Source organism: Cimex lectularius, unplaced genomic scaffold, assembly GCF_000648675.2.
Source record: "Cimex lectularius strain Harlan isolate CLEC.00 unplaced genomic scaffold, Clec_2.1 scaffold65, whole genome shotgun sequence".
In the NCBI taxonomy this organism is placed as follows: Eukaryota; Metazoa; Arthropoda; class Insecta; order Hemiptera; family Cimicidae; genus Cimex; species Cimex lectularius.
This window is the reverse complement of record NW_019392646.1, coordinates 261,642-285,091: the sequence shown is the minus strand read 5'-3', so window position 1 is coordinate 285,091 and position 23,450 is coordinate 261,642. Positions and strand designations below refer to the sequence as shown.

The 23,450-nt window shown below is 34.6% G+C and overlaps 2 long non-coding RNA genes across 4 annotated transcripts; one reads left to right on the top strand and one right to left on the bottom strand.

Annotated features, from left to right (window-relative positions):
* Nucleotides 1-10,327: 10,327 nt before the first annotated feature.
* On the bottom strand, nucleotides 10,328-11,911 carry LOC106674356. Of its 2 annotated transcripts, none has more exons than XR_001341503.1 (3): nucleotides 11,193-11,911; nucleotides 10,732-11,055; nucleotides 10,328-10,664 (listed from the first exon to the last, which is right to left on the bottom strand). It is a non-coding gene; the product is annotated as an uncharacterized LOC106674356 (long non-coding RNA). The 2 variants fall into 2 exon arrangements; XR_001341502.1 differs by having other exon boundaries at nucleotides 10,581-10,664; nucleotides 10,732-11,658; nucleotides 11,751-11,911.
* A 1,219-nt stretch (nucleotides 11,912-13,130) lies between these two features.
* Nucleotides 13,131-15,821, top strand: LOC106674377. 2 transcript variants are annotated; one of them, XR_001341509.1, is made up of 6 exons: nucleotides 13,131-13,312; nucleotides 13,380-13,469; nucleotides 13,534-13,817; nucleotides 15,439-15,528; nucleotides 15,598-15,695; nucleotides 15,745-15,821. It is a non-coding gene; the product is annotated as an uncharacterized LOC106674377 (long non-coding RNA). The 2 variants fall into 2 exon arrangements; XR_002910987.1 differs by having other exon boundaries at nucleotides 15,598-15,815.
* Nucleotides 15,822-23,450: the final 7,629 nt, after the last annotated feature.

Here is a 23,450-nt window from a genome sequence, read left to right as displayed (position 1 = left end):
AATAGCAAACCAGAACCAATCACAAGCTTGAGCCACATCAAATAAAGCACCCGAGCAGCGCACTGTTGCAACTCAAGAGAAGAAGAGATCGTGTCAACGCGGTTGCATTGTGGAGTTGTGTTTACAAAAGTCAAAATGCGATAATAGAACGTCAATCCTCTCCGGACGTTTCTCAGATGCCAGTGACCGGTTAATAGTCCTTCACTCCTATGACTCTGGCCCTCTACAACGAGTTTGCCAGTCTTGGTGGTGGTTGTGTTTAGGCATCAGTTTACAGTGTCTGGCGCGGCGACAGTTTATCCACTTCTACCTTTGTTTTATTTGAAACTATTCTGCAATGTTGGATTCAATATTTGCTGTTGTTATTGATAACTATAGGTTCGGGGCCGATGTATGGTCTTGCAGATCTTCCTCTGGCCAGTGTGTCTGCTTTTTCATTACCCAAAATTCTTTTCTGACCTGACACCCAAGATATCATCATGTTGTGTTTCCCTAAGTTTTGGAGATTTTGGAAGCATTCACTGATTACTTTTGATATGATATTTTTACACGCTAATGCTTTAATAGCTGCTCAGCAATGCTATCTTATGAGAATTTTTTGACCTGTGTAACCTCTTTTAAGATTTTCTGGAGCACAAGCATTGATGGCATGTATTTTTGCTTGAAAGGCCGAAGTATACTTCCGTAATGAGTTTGAGTGCTCATATTTTGGCCTTACTTTGTTTTGGAGCCATCCTTGTACCATGTCATTGTATCTCATGCTCTCCTGAGTTCTTCCTCTCCTTTATAGTTTGTTGAGACTTTATAGGATTAGGAAGAATGTTTTCGGGTAGTCACTCCCCATTTCTAAGAATGAGTGTCTGATTTTAATAATTATGGTTGTGGGCCCGAATTGTTTGCTACCCATCCAATTTGATTGTTTTTGAAGCCTGAGTGAACTTTACTTAGCTTCTCCTTTTACGAATGTTTCCCCAGTGGGGGTAGGTTTAGTGGAATTTCTAGTCCATTTGTACTCATTGCTCCTGTGATACATAGGTTTGTTAATCTTTGTATGATGTCTAGTGTTTGGGTATGTCCGTTTTGTGGAGCTTTGGTCCACCAGATCCATAGGTTATTTTCGATCTTATATCTGCCGTGTATAGAGTTAGAGTGATTATAATTAATCAGTGGTTTAAGAGTACTACCATAGACTAGCTTCTCCACTCTATTTTATAGTTAACTATATCTCTATAATCTATGTAGCATATTGAATAATAAAATTACCGTGCCTTGAGTGTTTTCAAATTTTGAAGCATTTACCCAGTATTACTATTTCCAGGAACGGTTATAACTCACTTATCTAACATTCTTTTTTCACTACTTAAGAGTTTCAACAGTTCTGCCGCCCACTTCCAGACAAAAATGCAAAACTTTTTCAAAATGGATGCAATCAAGCTTTTTACCACACCCACCTTATTGTCTTGACCTTGCACCTTCGGACTCAAGGTATTTGAGTCTCTTTCTATGGCTCTTTCTAGCCCACTCTTCTATGCAAACGGCTTTTTCAAACATTACAATACGTTAAAAATATTAATATGAAGCCTTTTCAATCAACATTTGGGGAAAGATCCTGAAGATGGAAATTAGGTGTCGAACACGAAGTTCTAACATTGGAACAAGGCTACCTTTCGGTAATTTTCCTGCAATAATTGTCAATAATAAAAAGCTAAAACGTAGCCTTAAACTACACAGGAGTAAGTGTTACTAGTTTCTATGTATATAAGGTGTGTTTACTTCCTAAAAAAGCCAGAAACCACAAAAATATTCAAATAAAGCAAAAAGAAGAAGGAAATAAGTTAATTGTTACTACGTCTTTAGAAAGGTTAATATAAAAGTTAATAATTAAAGACGTAGTAGAATTAACTTATTTCCTTCTTCTTTTTGCTTTATTTGAATAATTTATTGTTTTGTAAAAATAGTAATTCATAAGAATTATTCAATTGTATACTGTTCTGCTCTTTCTTCTTCTGTTGTTTAAATTATTTAAATTCAAAGTCAAAAATTAATCTTTCCTTCTACTTTGTAGAGGCAAATTTGGACGCTGTAATTCGTTTAAAAAATAAAATAGTATTCAAATTATTTAATTAAATTTTAATTAAACTCGTTTAAAAACCCCGCGATTTTTTTCTGAGAATAAAGCTGGAATTGAGTATGCTTACTGGCTAACATAAATCTCGGTATTTCCAAAGGTCCTTTAAATCTGGTTTAAGTGAGGGGCTCTACAGGACTTGGAAATCCATTTTACCGCTGCATGAAACATACATGAGACATTCCGATCGGCCGACCTTATCGATGTTTGTTAATCAAATCGTCCGGGTGCTTAAACCAGTTACAAAGGGAGCCCAAAATGGATTCAACTCGGTGAAATGAAGTCCTATGAAAAACCATTTTACAATTGCTCGCTTCACTCACCACCAACCTATTCGTCGGATCGTAAATAAACAAATGGCTTTAAGCAAAAGACTGCACATAAGTGATTATACAAATCGAATCGATCTTAGTATGTATAATTTAAATATCAATTTAATAATCGGTCAGGCCAAAGTTTTGGAATGGGCGAGGAACTCGTTTAAAATTAAGTCAAAATGAGATCAGTGAAACAAGTCAGGTTTTATTATTTTATTATATTACATCATAATTATCTTAATAACATCACAGAAAACTGTATTGACTATCACCGCAATGAATCACGGATTTATTCTCGAATTATTTCCTATAATAATTTGACAAAAAATCAATTACATATTTTGATAATATGTAATTATGTATCATAATAAGATAAAACCGCACTGAAATTAGCATAATATCACTTGAAAAATTGTAAGCAAAGGATAAAGCCTACCAGAAATTAATAGCGGGAAGATCTGGATATTCCTATTCATAATAGGAAATTTATGTTTGGTATGCTTACTTAGAGAAGTGCCAAAAGTCTCTTTTACATTTAGATTGAATTTTATACATNTATATATAAGGTTTGCTCATCAAACCCATAAATACGGGACCGCGGTAGTTTCCGAGTTACCACACTCGGCTCATAGACCGTGGTGGTAGGTTCGATTCCCACCGTTGCCCCAGGTTTGTTTGTCACGCTATCCTTCCCCCAAGATTAATTCATTGCCTCCTCTGATTTCTTTCCGGTTAATATTGGAAGACAAATTCTCTTTAAAAAATTACTTTAAAACAAAGTGGAACATATATAGCAATTCCCAAAAATTGATAGATTGAAGATAGCTGTTCTTACGCATAACATGTACGTACTGAATAAAGAAATAATTTGAATGAATATTTACATAGTATTAACGTGAACAATGAAAAGTCAAAAAGTCTCTATTCAATCGGTGGATTAAACTAACCCGAAGTTATAAAAAATGTATCCCATTAATTAATTTTTAATTTTAATTATATTTGACTTGTTCTTACAAAGGTTCAAAATTGCAAAATGTACAATTTCAGAGGAGTCATTAGGTTGTTAACTGGGATCATCGAGAGATCATCGACATAAATTATTTTATTAAGTTACGCTGGGCCAAAATCCTAATTCAAACTTATCCATTTATCAGACTAATAAAACATTATTTTTTAATAATATTTATTTCTATCCTGTACATACATTGTTACATATAACAAATTTTTGCTGATTGAATGGGATATAGAAGAGAATGTTCGAACTCTTTGGATGTCACGATGTTAGGATGAGACGAAAGGTTAAAGTGGAAATTCAGGAAGCGGGTACAGATCAAGTCTTGAACGAAGGGAATGTTAAAGTCATTGCGGATGGTGTGGTCAGAGTTTGGAGAATTCTTCTAAGGACTTTAGGTTGGAATGCATGGGTTGGCAATTGTGTGACTACTTGGTGCTCGACAGATCTGCTCAGTACGCCAAAAAAGTCGAAGAAATACTTTGTTCTGTGTTGTTCATATCTGATTTTGGTCGAAGCAGCCTTCTCAATTGACCAAGTCTTTTGTTCAGTTCTGGTCGGTTAAGTCTCGTGTGGGGATTCAACGTCAATCTACTGACTGTTTGGATGAAGGTAATTTTGATATTGTTGGCTTACGGTGAAGGGAAGTCAGTTTTTTGACGTAAAAGTGATTTGATACATTCACTGTCATTTAATTTCATCTTGCATTTTTTGCACCAATCTTTGATCAGCTTGAGATGTTCCCGGCTAGTATGGGTTTCAGGTTCGTATACGGTATAATCCGGATAGGTGGACAGGATGGTGTTTAGTAGATTGGCAGGTGAGAAAAAAAACAGTGGGGCCATTAAAATCATCTTGTGATACAACGGCTTGGATCGGTTTTATCTCCGCGAACTCATTGCCGCTCCTTCCTATGAATGTTGATCTTCAGTGAGGAAAAAACATATCGAGAGAATATTTTTTAAGTTACTCCCACACATGTAACAAGAAAATAAGAATTATGTTTAAACTATTTTCTTTTTTATTTGTTTTTATATTAATGTGTTTATGTTATTGTACTAAGTATATCAGGCTATCATCGTTGGATTAAAATTAGAAAAAATCAACTGAATAAAAGTAGTATAAGAGAAATCTATGACCAAAAAATTATAAAAATTTTCTAAGCTGACTAAGTTTTTTTCTAAATAGTCCAAATCTGAAGACAGCTTAGTAAAAATAAAGTCCCAGGTTGGTTTTTCTTTCAAAAAAGAAAAGACCTCAAGACTTGTGTTGATGCATTTTCAAATTATACATTTTTAATTTGTCCTGAGGAATTTACATGGAGAATTTTTCAATTATAATTATTGTTAATGAATTCACTAATTTCGTGGTCCGCTTGACCAATTAATATATTACAATTAATTAAGGTTTTTAGTTGAAATAAAAAAGTCAATGGCACGAGCGGGATTCGAACCCACGATCTTCGGCTAGATACGCCGCTGCTCTACCACTTCCTATCTCAACTTAATTGAGATTTAAAAAAATGGCAAAAAGGAGGGAAAATTCAAAAGTTGGGGTTGAGATAGGAAGTTAGTGTCCGAGTGGATCGAGGTCACGATAGCTCAAGTGGTAGAGAAGCGGCGAATCTAGCCGAAGATCGTGGGTTCGAATCCGCTCGTGCCATTGACTTTTTTATCTCAAGTAAAAACCTTAATTAATTGTTAATGAAGTTATTTCATACACCCTATCGAATTTAAAATAAAGAAAAATTTGTACCTACGATTTACCTTTAAAACCCTTAGACAATGAGGCTGATGTAATATATCAAATGAAACTGGAGTTTATACAGATGTTTCTTTCATTTTAGGGTGTACTTTATTGTAAAGCATTGAAGCTATCCTCCCCTCTGTTTTTATCAAGATGTATGCTATCGTATGGATACCTGGGTGAGAAATGATATATTTATATATCGTAAAGATCCCCGATAAGAAAGGTTTACAGATTTATTAATGTACAAATGAAACCATTTCCCTTGCCTCTTTCTTTTCCTATGAATAAAACAAGACACAATAACCTGGTGGATAAAAGTTACAGGCCAATTTATTATAGGAACAATCCTGGAATTGTTAACACTCGTGGAACAAAAGAATTTTTTTACCTATAAGATTCACAAAATTAAACTCGTATATCTGGTGGAGAATAAGGAGCGTACATTATTGTTAATGCCGCTGGCGAGGTCCTTTATGACCTTTCCTCCTTTTCGTAGTACATCCTCGGGTGTTAATTTAAGAAAAGGAGCCCGTTGCCCGTGCGTATCCATAAATTCCGACCAACTTACGATTAGGAGAAAGGTCCTCGTAAAAGGCTTTGGGTAAATTGCTTGATGAGAATCACCGCCCGAGACGCAATTCTTTGAAGAACTATAATTGCCGAATTATAAAAGATGATGTATCAGTACAACACTGAGCATTATTAGGCCACATGGTTAATTTGTTGCCTTATCAGCTTTTATTTCAGAATAGAATCACTGACTTTATCAATTGACCGACTATAAAATCCAAACCTTAAATCTTCTGAGTAATATGGCATTCTTTTTACATCTTGCTATTGTATAAATAATTAGCAATAAATTACCTCGGTAAATTATTATATCGTTGTTTCATATTTCTCTTTTACTCACATATGTGGCCAATAATTGAATTTGTCACATGAATCATCTAAGTTATAGACGTAACTTTATAACGTCACCGATATTAGTATGGCGTTGCAAATTGTTGACAGTCAGCTTGTTGTGCAGTCTTGAAAATAAACGAATATCACAAACCGAGATTCTACAGTTATCGTAAATTTCCATATGATGGCTGCCTAGTAAAATCATTTTAATGTTACTGGGTGGCACAGTGAAATCGAATATTTGATTATAATAACCGTAAATAAAATTACTTTATTATAATATGAACATGCCTATGGAATGAGCCGGGTAACGGCTAACGGTTACATTTTGGTCAAAATACAAGGTGCATCAACTTCTATATTCCACCCATTAATTCGTAAACGATTGACTTTAGCAAAAAAAATAGTCTTATACGAACCCCAAGTTAATTTTGGCTAGGAATGGCATGGTGGTAACATATTTAACATAACTTTCCCATCTAGCTGGGAAATAACATTAACTTGTTATTTTAAATAATAATTTCATATTTTTATTGTACAATTCGATTCTAGAACTTATTTTATGCCGCTTTTACTGAAAGGAAAAATTTTGATCAACCATTTGTGAGTTATACCCGACGGAAAACGCGTGAGGTATGCTTTTTGTAACAAGAGGCCCTCCCTGTTTATTTCGAAAACGATTAACTTGAGCAAAAGATGGTCTTATACAAACCTCATGTTAATTTTGGCTAGGAATCGCGTGGTGGTTGCAAATTTAACATAACCTTCTCATTCATCTAGCTGACATCCGTAAGGCATAACTCTGAAATGGTCGATCCTATCAAGAATGAATTGTGTGAGCGTAAATGAGTGATATATGTATAATTTGAGTTTGGGAGTTGACGTGGGATCACCGTTTGAATGAAATTTTTATGAGTGATACTAGCTCAAATATAGTAGACAAGTATCCGTCTATTCATGCCAAAGGGCCATAGAGGCCGACATTTTTTTTAAAGGAAATTTACACATGTTTTTCTGCTTTTGATGTACATTTATTTGAAGGTTTTTATAGTGGATTTGGCTTTCTATGTAGGATAAGAAAATATTACGCAGGATTGTATTAAATGAGATTAGATGTACACTCAAAGGCAAAAAACCTGATTCTCGTATTTTATTGTTTATTATGTGTGTATTTTTTATCGTTATATTAATTACAATGTAGTTATTTTAATGTAAACTACAATAAACGTGATCAGAAATTCATCAGTTTTAAATATGAATAAATAATAATAAATTCAAATATGATTAAATACAAATACATTCACTGATTTTTGCTGTAGGATTTAACATTTCATAACTTATGGATTATATCCAATTTCCACTGTACTAAAACCGGTTTTATATCATTATAAGAGAAAAAATAAGAATTAGATGAACAAAACTTCTCAAACTTTTGATATTATATCTTCAATTCTGGTACTACGATGATCGATGGTCCTCTTTAAAGTTCATAACTCCACTGGATTGTGTCTAAGGTCCACAGCATTTCACCCGATTATGTCATTATAAGTTAAATAAATAAACTTTTTAAATCACATCTTTTGTTTTTATTTGTTTACCAAAACAAAATTTAACTATTATATGAGGTTTATATATGTTGGGATTCGCTTTAAGACCCCTGTAGCGTTTACATAGGTAAATTTCAACAGCAAGAAAAAATTGATATTTTTTTGACTAGATTTTTTATCTTCCATTTAAAATTTAACTCGTCTAAATTTTATCCAAATTCAACTTCATTAAAATTGTTGGAAATGGTTTTTCTTCTTTCAACCTATCCCAACAAAGTTTAGATTTNCGGATTGAATTCTCGACGACAAAATTAGTACCACGAATTTAGTGAATTTAATGATTGAAAATGAAGTATACTTCACTAAAGCTCTCCGTAGCCATTTCATTTGTCGTGTGTATTAGTGAAAAATGTAAAATAAATATAATATAAAATAAATTGAATTTATTTTATCTATCATAAGTAATTTTACTGAAGTAAAATTTATCCACCATGTAGTTAGTTTCTAAATCCAAATTTGAAAAACAAAAATACACTGCCAGTAAAATAGGTCAAAAATCTGTTTAAATAGTTCAAATTCGTTTTAAGGCCACTTTAAAGCGTTTACACAAGCAAATTTCTACAGCAATAAATGGCAACCTATGGCAATAACGTTTAGATTTTCTGCCATTATATGTAAGAAAAATAAGAATGAAATCCACAAAACCTCCTCAAACCTTTTATTTTATATCTCAGGTCCTAATTTATTTGCAGCGACTAAGATTAAGGCGTTTGATGTAGTTGTTAAAGTAATAAGTATAAATTCCTATAATGCTAAACCAAGGTTTGTAGGCACTGGAAGGCGAAACATACGAAAATATAAGATTTTATTTTCACAAAAATTTGTATCTAGGGGTTTTTGGGGTACACAACTCGTGACATCCCTTGAGTTTGTACGTTTTAATTGGAAATATCAAGTGAATAGTACCAGAATATTTATGGGACGTTTAGTACTACTGTGAGAGTTTTAAGTTAACAATATTCGTTTCCCATGTTAAATGTCTTAAATTTCTACGACTCTGAACAGAATAATACTAAAAATAATGGGAATATTTGAAGAGGGTGGTTTCGAAAATTGACTAACTTCTTAAATTAGACGATCTAGGGAGGAATTTACACAATGGAAGCGTCATTACACGGCTTTACAACAGTGGAAAAAAGTTGAGCCTTCTTTCTTCCCTAATTGCTATTTCTTCCAAGTTCCCCTCCGCCTGACTCTTCCCACTTTTGTCCATCCTCAATAATCAGTAATTTTTCCCTTTTTAGCTCCGGGCCGCTTTTCAAACACTCCTCATTTGGTTTCGTTTTTTGATCTTCATTTATAAAGCAGATTCATTACATAAAAAATGAAGTGTCGCGGTGGAATCGGAACCACTTTCTTTTATGAGTAAACACCCTGCTATACATTATGATTAGGATAATACTTTCTTTAAACGAAAAAAAGACACCAGAGAAGGTGAATTAAATCGCTAAGTTTAGAAGACGTCGGTAAAACTTTATTGTACAAAATTAATTAATTGTAGAAAAAGTGGTGTTTAATCAATTATTACATTTACAATTCAGGTTTAGCAAATAAGTCGTATCTTGATAAAGATAAACATTGTCTTGGTTTTGTTTGGCGTATCAAACCTACTTAAACGTTTTATTTAATATCTCAAATTCAAATTTATTTACGGAATTACGTTTAATTTATAAGGTTATAAAAATTAGAATGTTAACAATTAATTATCCACTGTCATTTCGTATGACCGTAACGGATCAGTCACTGGTATAATTATTCCGTTTTTTAAAAATTGCTAGTAAAAAATTCTTAACAAACTACTTAACATACAACAATGAAGTGACAAATGAAGAACGCTTTCTTTGAACAAATGGGTGTAATAGACCAAATAGATTTTGAGAAAATAGTACTGGATATGTCAACTTTTTGGGTTCTCTTTGAACGATTACAAAAACACGACAATGAAAAATACCCAAAATATGGTAAACGTTTAAGTTTGATAATTAAGCCGAAAGTACGACTCTATTAAAAAAAATTCAATGAAAGATATTGTACTTAGTACTACAAGATGTGTTGTTGTACAAAAATAGTAGCATCATTCAAGTATCTAATTAACTATTCAGAAATCGTGAGATGCTGTCTGGTGTGATATAGGTTTCAGAAAAACATTTTCTTTATCGTGCCAACGTTTCGATCTTTATTGAGATCATCTTCAGGGCCTAGGATTTACAAACATCGTTTACATTTAACAAATACATGTAGGATGTGGAAAAAAGTAAATTTATACAATGCAAAATATATTTTTTATAATTATTCAGAAATCGTGAGATGCGGTCTGGTATGATGTAGGTTTCAGAAAAACATTTTTTTATCGTGCCAACGTTTCGATATTTATTGAGATCATCTTCAGGGCTCAAAGTGTTTGTCTTCTGTGTAATTGTGCCATTCTTGCGTGTCGTGTTGGGAGTGCCAGTGAGATATTGCTGTTTTATTTTTTTATCCAATTAACTTATAGCTGTATTGGGATATCTGCCTAATGGGAATTCCTAGAGGAATAATTAATAAAGCCACCAATAATAAATTAAATAACAATCAAATGAATTAGATTTTAAAAAAGATAATTTAACTGAGTTAACATATAGTATCTTATATAACAGTAGGGGCGTTGGTGGCCGCATTAGTTTAGGCGTTGTCACGGTGCTCATCACTGTAAGTAAAGGTCCCTGGTTCGAGTGCACTGCCGCAGGAATCGCATCCGACATACTTAAAAATGGGTTTTTTCGAAAACATCGGCACCCCGAGGGTTAATGACATCAGCTGTTGCGAAAACAAAAGAAAAATAAACTTAATACCAATAATAATCACTCATAACAAAAGCATAACACACTTATTTCACGTGACAATAGATTGGAAGTTGTAGCTGTATTAGCGGATTTTCGTTGGAAAGAAGTGTCTGGTGGTCCATAATTCTGCAGCAATATATCCGTGGCATCAGTAAGATTCAGAACCTAGAGGAGTGTTTTATTTCTAACATACCAGGGCGCTGCACTCCATTGCCTTAGTATTCGATTTTGAACCTTCTTTATTGGGGAATCGGGAGTCGAAGACCACACTGTGCAACCTTACTGCTATATCTGGGGAGTGAGCATTATATATATTAGTCGCTTATTATGTAGCGGAATGGCATGCCTTGTTAAAAGATGTTCCAAAGCATACAAACCTACTCTTCTTTAGTTCTATATATGTTCATTCCCCGTCAGTTTCTGAAGAAGAAGAGAAAATGAAATGCGTATCAAACATAAACTCCATTGTGCAGAGGTGGATTTAACACGAAAACAAAGGAAGAAACCAGTTGTTCGTCTGAAAAACTCAAATTAATTATGTAAAATTGAATTATTTCGATAAATCCTGGAATGGTTAATTTAACTCGAACTTTTTGTCATTTTTTACATTCATTATTTATTTTTCAGGCCTGAATTCAAACAGAAGACTTTTACCTTTAGGAGAAAGTACAAAAGAGGCAGTAGGCCAGATTTTCAATGTGGAGGAGAATCTCGTCCATTATCAATCTTCCAAATGAATCTCTTTTCTTTACCCTACCGATGAACCTGAAACGGCTTTTTCCGCTGTTCACAAACATCTGCCCTACTACGTTTCTGCTACTAATCTTGGTTACTTTTATATTAGACCCTGAGCCCCTTGTCCAGCGGCTCTTCAAACGACGACGTTAGTTCCTTCCACTCGATGTAATCATATTGTGGTCCGTAACTTCCGAAGTCATGGTTCTTACGGCCCATTTCCCTCATGATCGATCTACACATATTGCTGACTCGCAATCGCCCTGTGTGTGCTGTACACTTCAGATACTGCTTTTCTCCCCTGTCTCATTATTCCGGTGAATGGGAATCGGCCCGATAACTCGACTAAGAAGGCACAATCGGCAGTTAACAAACACGGATTAAGCTGGAAGAAGGGAAATCAGATGTTGCCGATATAAGTTCAATGAGAATAATAATTAAACTTTAAAAAATTTAATAATAATTAAACACACGCACTGTTCAATTAATTTGAGTTGAAAACTTAGAAAAATTGCCAAAATTGAAAAAGAAAAGTGAAATGACTGTATAAAAATTAAACAGCTCATGCTCGCACAAAGAAAGTGTCAATATGAACTATAATTCATTTAAATAGATACTGTTCACAATAGCATACGAATTTCACCCAAAAGATATATGTTGTCTGAAATAAATTTATTATTTTTATACAAAGTATGGTTGAGTTGAAAAATAATAAATCAATTAAAGTAAATACTTTGATCAATAGGACCAATTAAAATACATACATACATTTGTTGTCTAAAAGGTGAGGTTATTCGATTCCTTATAATAATTAGATTAACGAAACACTGGTCGATAAATTGGAAGTTAATTTCTAGAAAATTGACAGAGGACTATGTACGGATGTGTAATTTATCAAATTCAAGCCGAATGACAGTTGTTAGTGTAACATAATACCAAAATGCTTCAACTATAAATCAATGAAATTAATAGTATCCACTATAATATACAAATTTCACCCAAAATACTGCCCACAACAACAAAAGTGCTAACTTTGAAATTTTCATATTTTTTATGTACGTGCTTTTTCAGTAATATTAACTTCACTAATTTCGTGGTCCGCTTGACCAATTAATATATTACAATTAATTAAGGTTTTTAGTTGAAATAAAAAAGTCAATGGCACGAGCGGGATTCGAACCCACGATCTTCGGCTAGATACGCCGCTGCTCTACCACTTCCTATCTCAACTTAATTGAGATTTAAAAAAATGGCAAAAAGGAGGGAAAATTCAAAAGGTGGGGTTGAGATGGGAAGTTAGTGTCCGAGTGGATCGAGGTCACGATAGCTCAAGTGGTAGAGCAGCGGCGTTTCTAGCCGAAGATCGTGGGTTCGAATCCCGCTGGTGCCATTGATTTTTTTATCTCAACTAAAAACCTTAATTAATAGTAATATTAACAGCGATATCTTTTCTAATTCAGGTATTTGTTAAAAAAGTGGTTTATTGTGAAAATAAAAATATACCTCAAAAACAAAAAAAATCACTTTTCTTGTGAATACAGTGTATTACCTCCTCTTGCTCTTATTGCACACTCTAATTTCTCAGCAAGTTCAGAAATAAACCTTTAACCACTTCTGGTGGAATTTCATCCCACATCTGAACTGACGTAACTTTCAGCTCAACTAAGGTTGTAGGAGGGTTATTTCTTCGTTTTAGCCAACGTCCCAGCTCGTCCCAAAAGTACTCAATGGGGTTCAAACCAGCGATATAGGCTGGCCTTCTAAAAGTGTAAACATTGACATCTCGAAGGTGTTGCATAACACTGGTGGCGACAGTTGGTCTTCCGTTATCTTGCATAAACAAAAATTGCACGCCGATAACAGGAACAAATGGGACCACACATTCCTCAAGAATTTCTGTCACATTGATTTCTGCATTAAGTGACGGTCTATTAAAAAAGTGTCCATGTGAATCTCCTCCGAATGACCCTCTTCTTTGTCCCGGCATTGTTGTATTGGCTGTAGAGCTGAAGTGCTGCTCGATCGAAGGAGTCTGTCTGGTGAATAGAGCGAAAACTGGGAAACTGGGACTGTCTGCTCTGAAAACATAACAATCCTTCTTTACAGTTGCTGTCCAACTTCGGTGTCCCTTGTAAACTCTAAGCGGTCCCGACGATGGTATCTTGTAACCGCTGGATCCGTTGCTGAGCTTCTGAGGTATAGACTCATTTCTGAAGTATCATTCTTACTGTTTCCGCGTTAACGGTTACATCCTGCACAGTTCCAAGTTTTTGAGACGTTTCAGAAGCAGTGGAAAAATGCAATGTCTCAGAGTGACATCTGATAAATCGGTCTTCAGCTGATTCTTGGGTGCCCGATCCGAGTACACCTTGCAATCTCCTGGTTCCACTGAATTCCCGACAACCGTCGTTTTAGGCAAACTACAACTTCAGCGCTGATTTCCTCCATTCTCAATGAGTGCAATGGCACGGGCTAATTGCTCGCTGATTATGAACATTTTCGTAATCGTTTTGTTTTGTGCCACCGGCTCACTAGTGAATAAAGGTATTTTTAAAGGATTATATGCTCTTGTAGATGATTTACATATTAAAGATTTTAAACGATGTTTTCTTATATTTCGACCTCAACAGTTTAACTTATGATTTTTCCTACTTGAAGGTGGGATAATAGGTCATCTCAAAAAAACCACAACCAGTTTTTATCCACAAAGTTTCGGATTTATTTTAATCCTTCCTCCGGTGAGTTAACGCCTATACACAGAACAAATATTTCTTACATTTTTAGATCAACATGGTTATCATTGTTTTAACCATTGTAAGTAGTGAATAAACAATGGTTGTGGTTTTTTTGAGATGACCTATTATCCCACCTTCAAGAAGGAAAAATCAAAGGATTTTAAATCAAATTAAGAATTAAGCGGTTTTTCTTCACAATCGGCGCCAAAACCAATACTTTCAGTCTAATTATAGTTATTCAATTATTATTAAAAGAGTAAAGCAAAAAATGTATCTAAAACATTGTTAAATTTTTAAAAAATCCTCATTTCAATATGCGCCAATTTTTTGTCGAGCAGTGTATAACAGTCCTTCGAATCGACATTGCGGAAAGTTCATCAACAGTTGTTGGTTTGTCTGAAAATTGGAGGTAAACCAGACTACTAGCTGATACAATTGTATCGTACCAATTTGCATATTAATTGGTTTTGTAATGGATGACCTTAAGGAAGGCCCAAGGGATATTTTGGCAAAGGCTTAAATTGCACGTCCTACCAGGCACTCAACGCAATTGAAATTATTGATTGAATCAATGACCGGACTACTACGAGCTAATTGAAGGCGGTCAATAATTTTTAACCGTCAAACACGTCTCTTGAAAGTCAGCGTAGTCATCTGCAATAATCTATTGCCTCAAAATTCTTTCGAACAAATTATTCCATTGCTAATCTTGTAGTAGTGGTGAAACATTTTTAATTGTTTCTCCCAACTTTTCTTCATTTGGTCGGATTCGGTTTAATTCTCCAGCAAAATTTTTGAACATGATTGACTCCTGCAATACCCCACAAGCAGTCCTTAATAATTTTCAAGTCGTAATCTAACAAGTGGAGGCTATGGAAATGGGATCACCAATGAAACTGTTTTTATTGATTCTATGACGAAAAATATTATGTCTCCTATTTCCATTCAAACTTCCACTACATTAAGTTTTTTATTATTAATAATATTCACACCTTTAGTTACAATAAGTAGGGAAATTTGGTCATTCACAGAGCATAACATCATAAAATTATAAACTGTTCAAAAACGAATAGGGATATTGCCAATTTTGTCGTATTTACTTTCCTGGCATTTTTATTTTATTTTTATTATAAATTGCATTAAAATTTATTAGAAATTATGATTATTTTGAGATCGTGAGATGCGGCCTGGGGTGACCTACATTGATAAAAACATTTTCTTTATCGTTCCAACATTTCTGTTTTTATTGTGTTAATCTTCAGGGTTCCATAAAGATCGAAACGTCAGTACGATAAAGAAAATATTTTTCTAAACCTACGTCACACCAGACCGCATCTCACGATCTCCAAGTAATCATTAATTAACGATCGCTAAATACCACACATTTATTCACAATGTAAACCTTTTCATTTATTTGTATTTTATGTAAGGAGAAAAATGCTGATCGTTCATCGTTCATCGTTCATCGTTCAGCAGGGCTCAGTCGAGATAGCCAGCCAAGAGGTAAAAGTACACCAAAGGTTAGGACATGTCGCAAAAAAATTATTTAATAAAATTTTCATTATTAACCATACTGCCTAACATTTTAGGAACGTTCTACGGACAGAGAAGAGATTAGAAAACATGGAAAGACTAATCCTAAAAAGAAGGGATTTTAGTCTATTTTAATGCCACTTCTTTTGCCTAAGTAATTATTTTGTTTCTGACTGAGAACAAACTGACAGATTTTTTTCCAGATAAAAGACAAATTGGAAGCTGATGGCTTATACATTCCCAACTCCAAACACCTATTAAACAAACAAGAAATTCGAGAGAATGTCCAGATTGTTAATACGATTTTTGAATACAAAAAAGATTATTTATTATTCTGTTATACATTGGTTCTAAAAGCAGATATAACCACACGAATTCAACAGATTCAAAAATACACCAATACACTTTTAATATGAATAAGCGTTAAATTTGTAAATTTGGATGTTATAATTTTACTAGACTTCTCGTACACTCTGGGGTTGTTGACAAGCTAGTGTTAAGACTATGCTTTTTTCATTTATTTGTTTAACACCTGTTTCGTTTTGTTTATCAAGTGAATATTTTTTGAGAGATTTCAAAGAACTGAACTTGACACCTCCATGGCATCAACCACCAGTGAAAAAACTCACTGTTGACTCTGTGGTATCATCGTAGTAAATGTGTTAAGAAAGAATGGAAAAATGAAAACAGTCTTTTACAAGTATCACATGAGAGAAGAAACTTTTTTATTATTATAATTTTTTTTTATTCACTATGCTATATACTTGCTTTAGGCTAAAAATGTCGCCTAACAAGTTCTTTCTGACAAAAATTTCCATCTTAATGTGCCATAAATAGACTACATTAATCATCACTTTTCTAAATTTTTCACTCACAAACAATATCAGTAGTTTTAATTTAAAAAATTTATTGAACCCGTAAGGAGCGGTCAACAATGAAATACACTGACAGGCAAAAAATTCCATCCAATTTTTTTCTCCATAAACAAAACTCTGCCCTTAATTTGCCTCATTGTTTTTATCAATAAATTTTTGTTATGCAATGTTTTAAATTGGGAATATCAATTAGAGGTGAACACCCTTAATCCAAAACAAGGTTAAAGGATTTTTTAATGTTTATTATTTACGGAATTTAAAATGTTTATTGAGTTTCATTTGAGTTCTGAAGCAATAAACTGTTTAATTGTCATCTTTGTTTCCTTAATTTCAATTTTTAAAATTAAAAATGCCACTTAGTGCTGAGGATGTTGCGCGTGGATGATGGACATTCCATCAGGTATGCGGGTGTTGCCATCGGAGCTCCCTACAAAAAAACACTGCGAGATGCCGTTAGACGTTTTCGAGAAACTGGGTCTTACCAAAGCGCCCTAGGGTAATAAAACCACAGGATGACCGTTTTTTGAATTTGAGAATTTTGCGAAACCGGCACCTTACCTAGGTGTCCAAATTTGGACGATTGGCCCGCTGTACTTTTTACAGATGAGTGTAGATTTGCTCTTTGTTCTCCAGATTGGCGTGAAAGAGAGTGGAGAAGGCGAAAAGAAAGGTACGAAGCCTGTAATTTTTCCGAGAGCCAACCATTTCAGCGTAGCTTAGTGATGGAGTGGGCGGGAATTTGAATGGAGAGTAGAACAGAGTTTTCGTGGAGGGTCTTTGACGGCTATGTCGATGAAATTTTGGAACATCATGCGTTGCCTACTTTCGATAAAATCAGCGACAATCCTATTCTAATGCTCGATAATGCCTTTCCATATGTCGCTCACACAATGCAAACATACCTTCAACAGCATAACATCAGGGTCTTTGTCTAGCCAGCCCGTTCTCCAGACTTGAATCCCATCGAAGATTTATGGAATAACCTCAAAAGACGAATAAGAGCAGGTCCATCACTTCCTGATACACTCCCCGGTCTTGAATGGACTCTTCGTGAAGAATGGGCTAACCTCCAGCAAAGAGACATTTCCAGACTGGTAGAAAGTATGCTGAGGCGTCTACGAGATGCAATTAAAGGAAAAGGAGGAAATACGCGATATTGCCATATCAATTAAAAATCTAAAACAATTAATTACATTTTTTTTACTTTGTTAGACAAAGACTCAATTATTATACGTTAAAAAACATGAAACTTTGATAAATATACAAATGAAATTATATTACAAGTGGGTGGAATGTTTTGCCTGTCAGTGTATATATTAGTAATATATAGTAATAAATATATATTAAAATATTTTTATTTTTTGTCTTTGTTGTGCATCTTTTCAAGGTTATTTATATATCGGTCTAATGATTTCTTTGACGAAAGATAAGAAAATAATATGGAGGATCGTCTTAAATGAGTACTAGGTCGTCCGCATGGAGCAAAATCTTTATTTTCGAACTAACTTTTTGTTAAGATTTTATGAAATTTTAAATAAATAGGGTGGTTTTTAAAAATCCAATAATCTTCATTTTTAATTTGACTCTTGGGTTTCCAAAAGCGCAAAGAGAGGGTAAATACCGGGACTCGAGGGTGTACCATAATGTTCTATAAAGGTCAGAAACCAGAAACCCGGCTGAAACTCAAGAAAGCACCGGCCTTTTTACATGTACGGCACTAAATTACTTTTTTCCTTCCACGAGACGAGGGTCTTGCTACGATATTTCACCTCGCCCACGCATTATTTCAGTTTAACACTTGTCTCAGCATGAACCCCCGGCCACCATTACATCCATTTAGTCGCATGACAAGGGGGGATAACTTCTTAGTTTGACTCTATAAACTCGTTTACCAGTTTTATTTAAGACTGTTTACTTGACAGCAAAGAGAGAAAAAATTAACTGAGACGTTTTCTTTGTAAAAGCCAACATTTAATGATATACTCCCACATATGAAAATATTTCAGCTTATTCCTATAGTTCCGGCGTCACGAAGTCATAACCTTTCGAGAGCCGGAATTTTTGTCTGGATACTCGTATGTTGTTTAAAAACTGTCTGTTCCCCTAAACGTTCTAAAATTCAAATAACAAACACTTTTACAAATAGGATCATAATTTCAAATACGATCTGACTCATGTTTTTTTAAAACGGCTGTTCAGCCCGAAAGTTATTTACCATAAAGTTTAATCAGTTATTGTAGTGTCTGCTCCTGGCAGCTCTTCGCCTATCACCCGAATTAATATGATACAATTAACATGGGAAATTTAATTCGCCCTTCCGTACCGTTTGTATTTGTATACGCGCTGTTACACACGTCAGGAAAATTACGGGAAAAGGAAGGACTTTAATTATCGATTCATAACTCTTGTTTTTGCAAAGTAATTACCATATATCGAATCCTGAAATCGGATTTACACTAATGAGGTAAAATAATTGTTCATTAATATAGGGAAAAACGTAAAGTTAAAATTTCAATTAGTTTATACGAGAAAATTGCACGATTGATAAAGTCATATAAAGTCCATTATCTAATTTTGGATTTATACCATTCGGATCGTATATCATGCAGGTTGGCAAATATATAATTACCGTTTGAGCGAAAATCATTTACGAAATTATTTTAAAACGTTGCATCATATTAATACATAATATGTATTAATACAAACTATTAAAAATCGAACTTACAAAGATACGTATAGGCCTGACTCTTCGGTGTCAAAGAGTTTGTTGTGTTTTGTTGTTAACTTAAACTTTAATTCCATGATATTTAATGGTCTGTTTGACCAAATTACTTCTTTCAATTAATTATACGTTTTATGTAAGGTCTTGGTTGAAATGAAAAAGTTAGTGTCACGAGGGGGATTCGAACCCACGACCTTCGGCTCAATATGCCGCTGCTCTAACCATTTGAGCTATCGTGATTTCGATCCTCTCGGACGCCAACTCCCCATCTCAACGTACACAATAGATTTAATCAGTAAACCGAAGTATAACTTCACTAACAGCTCCCCGTGGGCACTCCATTTGTCGCCGAAAATCAAATCCTGATTACACAACATTTGAAAAATGGCAAAAAGAAAGAAAAATTCGAAAGGTTGTAGATTGAAATGGGAGTTGGTGCCCGAGTGGATCGAAGTCACGATAGCTCAAGTGGTTCGAATAGCAGCGTATTGAGCCGAAGGTCGTGGGTTCGAATCCCCCTCGTGACACTAACTTTTTCACTAAAACCAAGACCTTACATAAAATGAATAATTAATTAAACTTTAATTTTAATTTATTCAATTCACTAGTTTTCGTGGTCCGCTTGACCAATTAATATCTTTCAATTAATTAAGTTTTTTAGTTGAGATAAAAAAGTCAATGTCACGAGCGGGATTCGTACCCACGACCTTCGGCTAAATACGCCGCTACTCTACCACCTGAGCTATTGTGACTTCGATCCACTCGGACACTAACTTCTCATCTCAACCCCACCTTTTGAATTTTCCCTCCTTTTTGCCATTTTTCAAATGTCGTGTAATCGCATTGGATTCTCGACGACAAATAAAATGGCCACGGAGAGCTTTAATGAAGTATACTTCATTTAAATTTATTAAATTCACTAGTTTTCGTGGTCCGCTTGACCAATTAATATCTTTCAATTGGGGAAGTTAGTGTCCAAGTGGATCGAAATCACGATAGCTCAGGTGGTTGAGTAGCGGCGTATCAAGCCGATGGTCGTGGGTTTGAATCACGGTCGTTACATTGACTTTTTTATCTCAACTAAAAACCTTAATTAATTGAAAGATTTTAATTTTAATTTCGTTTATTTTGAAATGGTTTAAGGACCCTATTTAATTTTTTTCTTTACTTTTCAATAAATGTTCGTTTTATATCTTAGTTATTATTTAACAAATCACTTTTTATTTATAATTTTGGGTATGGAAATTTTAGATTGGAGTAACGATATTGTGGATCAGCAACAACTGGATCGAAATGGTGAATATCTCAATGTTTCTCCCAAATTTACTAATACTATCGGACATAATTTCATATTGAAGAAATTATCTAGAAGAAATTATACCTATGTTATTATTGTTGTTAAAATTATTATAATTCGGATTACGTGCTTTTTTTATTTATATAGATTAGTTAATAACTTGTTTTCGTTAAGAAGTGTCGCTGGGCAGCAACCTTACTTCACGTGCCATAGTACCACCATATAGATATTGACATATGTATATACACATAGGATTAACACAACAATGTATTTGTAAAAAGTTTTAACAAAAAAAGAAAACAACGCACTGAAGTACCAATGCTGATCGCCTTGGATTATTCTTTCCCCGCCTATATTGTAAATTTCGGTCAGATGAGTCGTCTATTTTGTAAAAATTGTTTATTGTATTATTACTACTGTATTTTAAATGGTTGTTTATTTTGAGTTCTGATATAAAAAGTTCGTAACCACAGGTGGCCGCGTCGGCTACGATATGGCATGGGAGTAGATGAAAGGATAGCTGGGGCATTATACCAATTCACAAGGTATCGACTTAGACGAGAATGCCGATAGGGAGGTAGACGGCAAGAACAAAGGTAATCACGTAATAGAATAATTAACGTTATAATGAGAATTAAATTGGGCGGGCAGCATTGTCAAACAAAGCCCCTTTGTACCACCATACTAACCGAATAATGAGATCTACATCGTTGCGCCTTGAAACGAACCTTTTTTGAAAGGAGAGAAGGACGCGAGGGTCCCAACCTTGGATTTCTTGCTGTTAATGATAAGAACGGGCTCGTACCATAAACAGCTTGATGTACGTGAGGGAGACAACGTTTTTCCTCCCTTGAAATCTGATATAGTTACTTAAAAAAATACACAGTTGGAAGTACACTATGTCAAGACTTGGTCTTTAACGAAGGATGATATTTTGGTTTAACAAATTTGAAAACTAATAATTTCATCATAATATTCTATTCTATAATTTTTATAAAAACATTTATGATTAAAATATCGGCTGACCACGGGAAACAAGAGAGGAAGTGGCATTTTGAACCGATGAGTTTTGATGGGGGAAGGCATGTGGAGGAACTCTCAGAGCCTTATGATAATCGTAGGACGGATGTATTTGTCGAGTGGTGTCATCCCTCTCGAGCCCAATCATTACAATTTCAAACGACCCAATCAGGTCGACGTTCATGTCGGCCGGACACAATCTCAAAAGCACGAACATAACAACATTTCAACAAATCAAGATCAGTATGATGATTGGATTTACAAGTTCTATTTATCTTTATTCGCCTAATTCTCTATTCAAAATTAATATTACAAAACCGGTTTAAGTGGGAGTCATTTGTTTACAAAAACAATATTTATATAACATGATTATATCAACTGGTTTGGTCCCCTTTTATGAAAATAGTAATCCTAGAAGCGTAAACAAACTATCCATGTTTATTTTTCATTTCTTATTTTCCTGTAAACTCGTTTTACTCCTCATGCGAAGGGGAACTTTTTTTACCAACAAGTACACGTATATTCATGTAAAGGTGTTATTTAACAGATACAAAGAAATAATCCAAAATTGCTTTAATGCAGAGCAAGATACTGTTCAAGTGTATGCTTTATTTAAAAAAAATATTTTTTTCTTCTTTAATGGAAAATAAAATTAATATGCGAAATACAGCCCCTTGGTTGTCATCCACTAACATAAATCATATTTCTGCCAGTTGTTCGACCAATCACTGATAATCCATGGGGTGGCCAAGTGCGATACCACAGATTGTATTGTGTGACACGTTGCAGAACACTTGCACGACTTACAGCCAAACGCTCTGACTTCCCCTTACAAATAAAAGGCTGTTTACACCTTTTACACCTCTGTCTTTCAAGCTGAAATACTTGCCATCAACGCCGGTGCCTTAGAAAACCTTAAAAGAGGTTTCACTGACAAAAACTCATAAAATCACATAGCCAATGGATTAGCTTATGAAAAAATCACATAGAAATGAGTGATGAATCATGCAAAATCTCTAAAACCTAGGGAATAGAACCTGATGTATGATATCTTGGGTGCCAGGACACAAGGGAATATTGGCTAATGAAGCAGACACGCCGCCAGAGGAGGATGTGCAAGACCATATGTACGCCCTTAACGTATTCTTGGGATAAAAAAGAAACACAGAATCCTCCACCATAGAATGGATGGAGAAGAAGATAAACTCTAGTAGTGCTAGACACGGGTAAACGTATGTTAAAACAACCCTCACCATGTCTGGCAACTCCTTGCTACTGTTGAGAGAGTTAAACTCAGACAAGGGATAAGACTATTTGCAGGTCAGTGGCATCTGCGAAAAAATGTACACAACATAGTTACATTCAATGATGACCTCATTTGTAGGTTATGCAGTGAGGAGGAAGAAACAGAAGCTCATATCATCTCAACCAGACATAACGTGAGGTACCAGGAAAACTTAGGGAAAGGAATTCACCAATGAGTACTTCTTAGGAGAAGGATCAAGTCGATAACTTGTATTAAGAAACTAGGAAAGTACAATAAGCCAGAAGGCTGCAATGCTTGGGCCCCAAAACCCCCACCTTCTATCCTCCATCATCATCTTGATGTAGATTAGTTCTAACTACCCAATCTTCAATCCTAAGAAAGTCCCTTGATGCTCTAATTTATGTAATCATGGAAACTACACATACAGACCTAAATATTCTTTTGGTTCAAGATGTAATCCGCTCCGATTGCAGCAATTTTCATAAAATCCTCCCAACCTTTATAAATTCCCACATCCCAAAACTCGCTAAACGACGAATTCCAGCGAACCCGCCTCGCCGACTAACGATACGATGACCGAGGGAGGTGTACACTAGGGCTTAATCTTTACAACTGTTACTTGTTACCTAATTGAAGATAGTTGTAATATTTTGAAAATAAAAAATATGATGTTCATCCAAACTTATCAGCTGAACTGGGATTAGGATTAAGTATTGCTTCCATCGTCA